The following is a 10,405-nucleotide window of genomic DNA, read 5'->3' as shown; positions in this document are numbered from 1 at the left end:
CAGAGATTATGAATTAAAAAAAAAAAGCCATTAACAGGAATCACAATGACTAACCTCTTTATTGCAACTAGCACCTATTTATGAGGAGTTATATTAAAGATTGGTTGCATGCATTTAATTCCTGCAATTTTCAGGTGCACAGGAGATCTGCATGCAGGGCCACTACCTGCACGGGTCTGCGCTGCTGCTCATTATGTACTGAACAAAAGGTGATGCTGGGCAGATGAACACCCACATTTAATAATTTTTCAATTTTCATGATAAATTTTCACCTTAAGTTGTATTGTACTGTCTACATGATTTTGAGATCTCTGGAGTGAGGCTGCAGTATTCTGAGGGTGAAGATGAATTTGATAGCTCTTCTAAACCAGGGGTAAACAGAACATAAATCACAGGGTTCACACAAGCATTTATTAGCATGATCCAAAACAGCACAGCATAATAAGGCAAGCGTGTAGAGGTGTCCACACCTGTAAAGGAAGGATAATAATAAGGGCAGAAGCACATTACAAACACAGCTATCAAAATCCCGAGTGTCCTGGCTGCCTTCAACTCTGATTTTTTAGCAGCTGGAGCTGCTCTCACAGCCACCTGCGACTGAATGGCACGCACCTGAGAAACAGCAACCACAAACACCCTCATGTACATAACAAACATTACAGCAAAGGGGGCAACACATGACAAAAGGAGATCTACTGTGCCCGTAGTGTAGCTGATGAACACAACACACTCCCCGTGACAGGAGCTGAACCTGTCTGGCCACCCTATGTGCTCCATGAGAATGCAGCCATTGTAGAGAAGAGAGCAGGCCCAGCAGAAACAGACTGAAAGCTTCACTCTGTTCACTGTGATCTTTGAGGAATAGAGCAGAGGGTCACAGATGGCTATATAGCGATCTACAGATATGAGCACCATGCTGTCCAGAGAAAAAGAGAGGAGGCAGTAAGACAAATAAGGACTGAGAGCACACATCAGCCTCCCCAGCAGCCAACACGTCTCGATGTAGCGCAGGCCCTCGATGGGCATCACCAGCAACCCCAAAAGCAGGTCAGACATGGCCAGGGACAGGAGTAGGGCATTGGTCGGGGTGTGGAGCTGCTTGAAGTGGGAGATGGAGACGACCACAAGCAGGTTGAGCACCACAGTGAGCAGTGAGACTGAAGCCAGCAGAGTGTAGAGAAGAGTGGCCTGGGAGGTGGGTCGCAGCAGCCGCCTGCAGGAGGAGTTGAGGTTAGGGAAGCAGAGGGGAGGACCCCCAGTGCCGTCCATCATAGAAAAAGGGAAGACCTGCAACTGTGCTCGAGAGTCTTCATTTATCTTCTTCAAACACCCCCCACCTTTTTTTAAACATCCTATGAATGATGAAACTTATTGTCTTAAACTTCATCACCTTTCCTTCTTCCTCTGTATAAATTCAGCTGGGATTTATTTTAGTTGAGCCTTGGAAAAAGTTTCACAACTGTAGTGTGTTGTACTCCCGAAGCCTTTCACAACTTGGACTTTGACCCATTGGGTTTATACTGATATAATAATGGTAAATGGCCTGCATTTGTATAGCACTTTTCTAGTCCTTAAGGACCCCAAAGCACTTTACACTACATTCAGTCATTCACACACACTTGCGATAGCAAGCTACATTGTAGCCACAGCTGCCCTGGGGCGCACTGACAGACACAGGCACCACCGGGCCCTCTGACCACCACCAGTAGGCAAACATGGGGTTAGTATCTTGCCCAAGGATATTTGGCATGCAGCCAGGGTGCAGCCTGGGATCGAACCACCGACCTTCTGATTAGTGGCTGACCTGCTCTGCCACCTGAGCTACAGCCACCCCATAATAATGAAAAACACTAGAATGCTCCAAAACTGTAATTGGAGCTGTGATGTTGATTTTACACTAGCTTTGCATGATTATTGCAGAGTAGCTCTGCATAGCTGACGGTTAAAAAATACCTAATTTTTATCATGCTGGGCCATGCAGATGGGCCTGCTGGGCTTAAAGCTAGAGAATGAAATATCTGCTCTAATGGACTTTATATAGATCTTTGATTATCTGAAACATGTAAATGTGACAAATATGCAAAAAAAAAAGGGACCCAGCAAGGGGGCAAAAACTTCTTCACAGCACTGAATGTGCTGCAGATCAGGAAGGTTGGACCTCTTGACTGAGTGGAACACCCTCCTAAGAGCTAAGAGGTCAGATCAGGTGCAGTTCGGTACTCCCACTAAGAATCCTCTCTATAGAGCAAGTGTAGAAGTTCCTGAAGTCTTTCAATCCACTGATGCAGTAGAGTCTTGATGGGCTTTCTTCACCAAGAGTGAATTGTTGTCCTTTACGCTTACTTCCTATTTAACTGAGAACATCTTAATCGCAACCACCCCCCCTCAACAGTTGGGACAAATCATTTGGCAAATAAGAAAGCAAAGGGGACCAAACATTGAGAAAGAGACTCTCATTTCCTCCTAAAATAGCAGCAGTTCTTTCGTGAGGAATAACTTTAAATAATTCTCTGTACCACAAAGTCACAGAGGAGGGTTTATCCTTAACCCAATTAATGAGAATACATTTCCTAGCTACCAGCAATAGTTTGTCACATAATTTGCGCTGCAAGTGATTCAATGTTACTTCTTTTGAGGGTAGGCCAAGAAGAAAATACCCGGGGTCTCTTTGAATCAGATTGTTAAGAATATTACTTAGTTCTTGACATATGGAGCTCCAAAATCTTTTGATTAATTTACATTCCCAGAAGTAATGAAAAAAGTGCCAGTTTCTTTTTGACATTTGCTACAGAAGGGGTGAATATGAGGTGCAATCTTATGCAAGACATTAGGAGCTATATAAAGGCGATGTATGATTTTGTATTGAGTTTCTCGCAAGCGGTTGCAAGTAGAAGTGGAACTACCTATGTTAATGGCTCCTTTCCACTCCTCTTTGGCATATTGATTATTAAGATCTCTCTCCCATTTATGAATAGCGCTCAATGTGTTGCTACTGAGAGTATATAGGAGAGAATAAAAGGCTGAAATAAAATGAGTTCTGTCTTTTCGCTTAATAAGAAATGTCTCAATATCATCATATATACCGGTAACTATTTCTGAAGACTGTGGAATTTTAGAATGAACAAAGTTACAAACCTGGAGAAAGCCAAAAAAGGTGGTCTCTAGGAATATTAAAATTTGACTGTAATTGCTCAAAGTTCATCAGTGTGTTGTTTTGATACAAATCGCATATTACCCTTAATCCCTTTTTGTGCCACTTATCGAACATACTGTGAGACATTCCTGGAACAAAGTCTTTGTTTCTCAGTAAAGGAGTCAAGAATGAAGTGTAATCTTCTCTACCCAACCTTTTACGCATTTCCCCCCCAGACCCTTATTGATTGGGTTATTCTTAATCCCCATTTGTAATATTGTTTTTTTGTCACAGACAGCTAAGCTCCAAAGGGAATAAGGTAAAGTGGACCAAGAGTCTAGGTGAGAGTGAGAATTTAGATAAGCATGTAGCCACTCCCATAAGACATGGCTATGACATGCCCAATTATAAAAAATTTAATTTGGTAAGCCTAAGCCTCTCCTATCTATAGGCAGTAGTAAAGTTCCAATCCTTAATCTAGGTTTCTTGCCACGCCAGATAAATTTTGAAAAGGTTTTTTCTATATCACAAGAAACTTTCTGGGTGATCAGTAAAGGTAGCATTTGTAGGGGATATAATAAACGCGGGAGAACACTCATTTTGATTAAGTTCACACGCCCCATAAGAGAAAGCGGCAATTTTTGCCATGTATCGAAATCTTTTTTGATTTTTATTATAACTGGTGATAAGTTCAGTTTCCATAAATCTTTAAGAACTGGTGGAATGTTTAGCCCAAGGTATGTGAAGCCGCTGGGGGACCATTGAAAGTGATTACAAATATCTGGCAAAGAGATAATCTGGTCACCCAGCGGCAGGACACCTGATTCCCCAAAATTAATTCTGTAACCAGATAATGAGCTGAACTCATGTATAGTAGACATAATTAATTCTGTAACCAGAATGGTGTTGATTGTTCTGGTTTTGATAAGAACAGCAAAATATCATCAGCATACAATGCTATCTTATGATTTGTTCCACCCACTGTTATACCATTCACATCTTAGTGCTGGCGAATGGCCTCAGCTAGAGTTTCAAGTGCTAATGCAAAGAGGAGAGGGGACAGGGGACAGCCTTGCCTCGTACCTCTTTGCAGTGGAAACGCTGATGATTGTACACCATTAGTTATGACACAAGCTTCTGGAAGTTTGTAGATAGTTTTAATCCATGCAATAAAACCCTCACCTAAGCCAAATTTTTCTAACATATTAAATAAATATGTCCACTCGATTCTGTCAAATGCCTTTTCGGCATCTAAAGATATAACATAGGCTTTATAACGCTGAATTCTAGAGATGAATGCAGTGCGTTTTATTCAGAGTGAGTGACAACAATCCAACAATAATCCCCTTTGCGCTCCCGACTCCCGTGTAGTGTCCATTCCCCCGTGCTCCACGTCTCTGCTCCCTTATACTTGAGTCTGCTGCCCTCCTGTGCTCCACTTTCCTCCTGGGGAAAACAACAGAGGCAGCCATTAGTACAATCCCACGGTCGTGGCAAAGTCACACTAACTATAGCTGGAAAACTGGCGAGTAGTCACGCGTATTATCCAGCTTCAAGGAGCTCTCAGCTACACTCCTATGTAGCTCCGCTGACGAGCCTGATCAGCTGCAGGTGTGTGTAATTCTCCTCCGCAGGTGTGGCCAGGCGGTGAAGCCGGTGACGGCTGAAGTAGCCCCTCGGACCCTCCAGCGGAGACAGACACGTGACCGGTATGGAGACCTCTGGCCAAGGGAATGCTGACTGTGACTGTACAGGGCACACAGCCGGCTCATGATGCTGCAGCTCGGGCTGTGCAGAGCAGACATTCTGTTCCAGCACCGGTAGTGCCCCGCAGTCCTCTGCTGGCAGACTGAGCTTCTCTGAGCATTCAGCAGAGGATGGAAGTGGCAGTGTTGCCGGCTGAGTTACAGGCCATGCTGCCATGGGCTGAGCTACAGTCTGGACAGCTATGGGCTGAGCTACAGGCTGTGCAGCTAACTGTGCTACAGGCTGGGCAGCTTACTGTGCTATAGCTACAGGCTCGGCAGCTGACTGAGCTTCAAGCTGGGCAGATGACCGAGTTACAGCTACAGGCTGTGCTGATGGAGAAACTAATAATGGCACAGCAACTGCAACAATTTCCAGGAACCCAGAGCTAGCTGAGGCCTCCAGTTCAGTCACTGTGGAAGCCCTGGAGTGAGGAAATGTCTTGTGGCTGTCAGGCTTAGCTAAACAAAGCTCAGGCATCGGGCTCTCCAATACCGGGCCCTTCAACACATCAGCAGCCACGAACTCTCAAGTTCTCAAGTTCTTTAACATTAGTAAAGTCAGGAGCTTTTTCCTCCAGGCTCTTCTTACCTGCCTTCTCTTTTCCATCTTAGCCCTCTCCACCTCTGCAAGCCTCTTCTTCTTTGCCTGTACTCTTATCCTTTCCTCCTCATCTCTTTTCTTCCTTTCTTCCTCCTGAATTTTAACAGTCACAGGGAGGGAATTTGCAAAATTAGCAGAGCCAATTTTACTCACCACAGCGTCCTGGGCTGCTGGAGTGGTTAGCAGGGTGGAGGCTGCCATAGGTGGAGCAGATGGCTGAACTTCAAATGGCTTAGCCGATGGACAGGCTACTTTAGCGTTTGCAGTCTCACAGTCTTCTGTTAACAAACAAAAAGACGGAGTGGGTGGAGAAAAATTGTCCTTATTACTCACCACAGCCGGCAGTTGGAAAGTCCGGGAATCCGGCTGCAGTGAGGAGCGCCAGCGGTGCGAGCGACGCTTCCTTGACGATGCCGGGGCCGGCGTGTCAGGCTGAGGGTCTGCCAGCTGGCCGGGCTGGAGAGCAGTCTGAGTTGGAGAGTGGAGGGTGTTAATTAAGAAGTCAGCGACGATTGGAAAGAGACGGTCCATTACCCAAGGGAAACAAGCCAGTGTTTCCCGCAGCTGCTTTTCCACTGTGCGACGCACTTTCCCCCGCCAGCTACAGGTCGCAGAGTCCGTTAATTTTATCCATCACCTCCCTCCTGAACCTCTCCGATGAGTCTGCTGGGTCCATCTGGCTGGATCGTTCTGTCACGGTTTGCCAAGGCAACCCGTGGGGAATGTGGGGATGGAGGGCCCAAACGCTGGACTCTAGAGGTGAATGCAGTGCATTTTATTCACAATGAGTGACAATAATCCAACAATAATTGCCTGTGCGCTCCCGACTCCCGTGCAGTGTCCATTCCCCTGTGCTCAACGTCCCTGCTCCCTTATACTTGAGTCTGCTGCCCTCCTGTGCTCCACTTTCCTCCTGGGGAAAACAACAGAGGCAGTAGTAGTAGACCGTAGTACAATCCCACGGTCGCAGTAAACTCAAACTAACTGTAGCTGGGAAACTGACGAGTAGTCACATGTACCATCCAGCTTTGAGAAGCTCTCAGCTACACTCCTATGTAGCTCCCCTGACGAGCCTGATCGTCAGGCGTGTGTAATTCTTTTTTTTTTCTTTTTTTCTTTTTTTTTTTTTTTGCCTGTCCCATTTGGTTCTTTAGCCGTCAGAATCGTTGTCTGAAGACCAACAAGGATACCCAATGGATTTATTTTGCCAAATGGATCATCGTGGCATTGCCGTATTGGTCCATTTGATCGACCTTTGTTTTTATTATTTATTTTATTTTATTTTCAGTTGTTACAGACATGGGTGAGGGATAGGAAAGGGAGAAAGAAAGAGGAAGGAAAAGGAAAAACAGAAGGGGAGAGGGACAGTGAGAAAGGGGAAAAAATAAAAATAAAAAAAATAAAATAAAATCTCCTGGATCACCTGTTGAGAGAGAAAGAATAGAAAACAAGCAAAAAAAAACCCCCAAAGCAACATACTAAACACAACTAGAGATGGCACGATACCACTTTTTTATGTCCGATACCGATACCGATATCATAAATTTGGATATCTGCCGATACCGATATGAATCCGATATAGTGTTTTTTAATCAACAAAACTGTTTTTTAAATATCTTGCTGCATTTTGTATAAGTTCATACTCAAGTTTAAAACAACAACTACACTAAAGCTATTCTGTTATACCTGTATGCAAAAAAAAATATTTCATACTTCAGCAATACTGATCAATCTAATAAACTTAAACCTACACCATCCTCCCTATTCTGGTATTTTAAAGAGTACTTAGCATAAATATTAAGCAACCTAACTAATAGGGTTCCAACTCCCAGCAACAACAAAAATAAATAAATAAAAAATAGGGAACCACCCCTCACGCTCCACCTCATGATGCTTAATCGACGTAATCAACCTTAATTTGATGCAGTGTGAAAAAAAATGCACAGAAATCAATTATTTTTCAAGAAATATTAAATAGATTCAACATCTTTCTTCAACAAAATTGCAGACTGCACAGATGGTACCTTCCCAAAGGAAAAAGTACTATAGCTTACTAGGGTATATATATATTAGACTTAATAGTTACTATATACAGTAATGGACTTCTATTCATTTTGCATCAAATTAAAACTTTGGGTGTCAGATAATTATTTATTAAAAGCTAGACATTTTAAATGAGAATAAGAAAGAAAAGTATGTCTTTGTGCCCCCTTTTCCCTGTTAATGCCCTATCGGCCCCCCTGGCTAAACTTTGCTAGATCCGCCCCTGCACAGTTACCAGCGTCAGCTACGTAGAAAAAGATCCTCGAGTAGAAAGTAATATTAAATAAATTCTAACAACAGCTTATCAAGCTTAAACGTGCTGCTGTTGTTCAACCGCTGGTTTCCTCTTTCTGGTGCAAAGTGGGCCAAAAGCAAACTAGAGACACGGACTCGCGACAGAAAAGCCGATCAGCTGATCGTTAAGCAGTTTCATGATTGAAGTAGCAGCAAGAAGAGGCAGTCGCTCCATATATCGCTTGTTAAGCTTAACGCAGGAATGCTTTACAAACATTCAGAGATGGACTTACACACTTGCTTTACTTCTCTCGGGATAACTTTGTCGGAGATGAAATGCCGGGTTGCTAGTGAAGCTCCAAATGCTATCCAGACCACCGACAGGTCCCGCATGCCACAGCCGCTCTATCACGTGATGCATACTGCTCCGACGTGCTAACGTTCTGAGGTGAGTTACGACGTGTTGCAAGTTTTGTGAGGTGCTTTCGTGATATTTAATGGATCAGATTACATTTTTTATTTTTCTTCGATATCCGATCCAGTAATTTAGGTCAGTATCGGACTGATACCGATACATAATATCGGATCGGTCCATCTCTAAACACAACACCATCGCATTAATCTAGCTAAGTGTAAACAGCAGTAAATACTAAATATTCAATGTTGTTGTGCAGCACGCAGGACAGACAGCGCACAATGTGCTTTGAAGTAGCAGCCAAGAAAGGTGTAATTTAAGTCTACGAACAGTGAACACCCGTGTGCACACCTGTGTGGATCAGCGCGCTTGTATTCAAATGGTTTCCACATGTAATGGTCTGCAAGAGGATGTAGAGAGCCATAGCCCTGTCCCCCAGGGCATGAAGCAGGTATGGAGGAGATCCAGGCCCCAGACATCCAGAGGCCCCAGAGTGCGAGAGCCCAAGGAGGACCACCGGAGGGGCATCCGTGCCACCCTCATGGGAAGGGCTGAGGATCCCCAGACGAGGCGTCACCCAGTAGCCACCGAGCAGAAGCTAGAGCGGGCTGCACCGGCGTGCCCGCCGGCTCTGCCGGCAGCCAGCTGTGCCAGAGTGAACCGAGCTGCAGGCCCAGAGGTCGGAGGCCTGAGGGCCCCCCGCACCCCGGAGGAGGCCTGACCGAGCAACAGGCGCCAGGCCCCGCCAAGTAGCCACCGGGAGTGAGCTGGTACATACCTGAGCGCCCAGCCCCGGACACCAAGAACCACCAATGCACCGACCCCTGAGGGCATCAGTCACCGGCAGGGAGTGTGGTGAAGGGAGATAGGCCTTGGAGGGCCTGGGAGTTCCCAGAGAGGTGGAGTCTAAGACCCGACCTGACATATAGACACAGACAAACAGGCACACACAGACACAAACATGCATTCCCACCCTCATGCACACATATACAAACACTCAGCACTCACCCAACGTAAGGATTGGCGTGTGTGATTCTGCTCTGCAGGTGTGGCCAGGCTCCAGGCAGACACACCCACACATACCCACATAGATCACCCACATACACAAACATGGATCTGGGTCACCCAGAACCAGGTCCTCAGAGAAGCTCATTCTCATTCCCACCGCTTCACACTCAGCTGTGAACAGTTCCAAGGCGAGCTGGAGGCCATTACCCGATGAAGCCAACAGAACCACATCATACGCAAAAAACAGAGATGAGATCCTGAAACCACCCAAGTGGAAGCCTTCCGCCACTTGGCTATGCCCAGAAATCCTGTCCATAAAAATTATGAACAGAATCGGTGACAAAGGGCAGCCCTGGTGAAGCCCATCACCCACCAGGAACGAGTCCGACTTATTGCTGGCTATCTGGACGATGCTCTTGCAACGGTTGTATAAGGACTGGATGGCCCGTAGCAATGGGCCAGACACCCCATACTCCTGGAGCACCCCCCACAGGATCCCCGAGGGACACGGTTGAATGCCTTCTTCAAGTCCACGACACACATGTAGACTGGTTGGGCAAACTCTCTTGCACCTTCAAGTATCCTTGAGAGGATGAAGAGCTGATCCAGTGTTCCACGACCAGGAAAAAAACGGATCATTCCTCCTGTATCCAAGGTTCGACTAACGGATGGACTCTCCTCTCCAGCACCCTGGCATAGGCTTTCCCAGGGAGGCTGAGGAGTGTGATTCCCCTGTAATTGGAACACAACCTCCTGTCCCCTTTCTAAAAGATGGGAACCACCACCCCGGTCTGCCAATCCAGGGGTACTACCCCTGATCTCCAAGCAACATTGTAGAGGCGTGTCAACCAAGACAGCCCTACAACATCCAGAGCCTTCAGGAACTCGGGGCGGACCTCATCCACCCCAGGGGCTCTGCCACCAAGGAGCTGTTTAACTGCCTCAGTGACACCTCTGGTGTCCACCATTTGGTTTGAGGATTACCACCACGACAGTGTAAAGCAAGTGTTCTTAACAATATTAATAAGTCTGCAGTTTGTTACAATCCACTTGGCAATTGTGTAAGTCAGTGTTTCTGAGGTAGACTTACTGAGTCATTTTGCACTCGAGATGCGTTAATTGCATTAAAAATTTGAATCGTGTTGACCGTGATGGCAGATTAATTTGCGTTAATTTTGACAGCACTAATTCATATGCAACAGCACATACTACATACAGTAAAA

The 10,405-nt window shown here is 45.6% G+C and overlaps 1 pseudogene; it reads right to left on the bottom strand.

Annotated features, from left to right (window-relative positions):
• Positions 1-292: 292 nt before the first annotated feature.
• Positions 293-1,607, bottom strand: LOC120724560 (annotated as a pseudogene).
• Positions 1,608-10,405: the final 8,798 nt, after the last annotated feature.

The sequence above is a fragment of the Simochromis diagramma genome, unplaced genomic scaffold, assembly GCF_900408965.1.
Source record: "Simochromis diagramma unplaced genomic scaffold, fSimDia1.1 OVJJ01000695.1, whole genome shotgun sequence".
Classification (NCBI taxonomy): domain Eukaryota; kingdom Metazoa; phylum Chordata; class Actinopteri; order Cichliformes; family Cichlidae; genus Simochromis; species Simochromis diagramma.
Note: the sequence above shows the minus strand (reverse complement) of the source record. Positions and strands in the feature narration are given on the sequence as shown.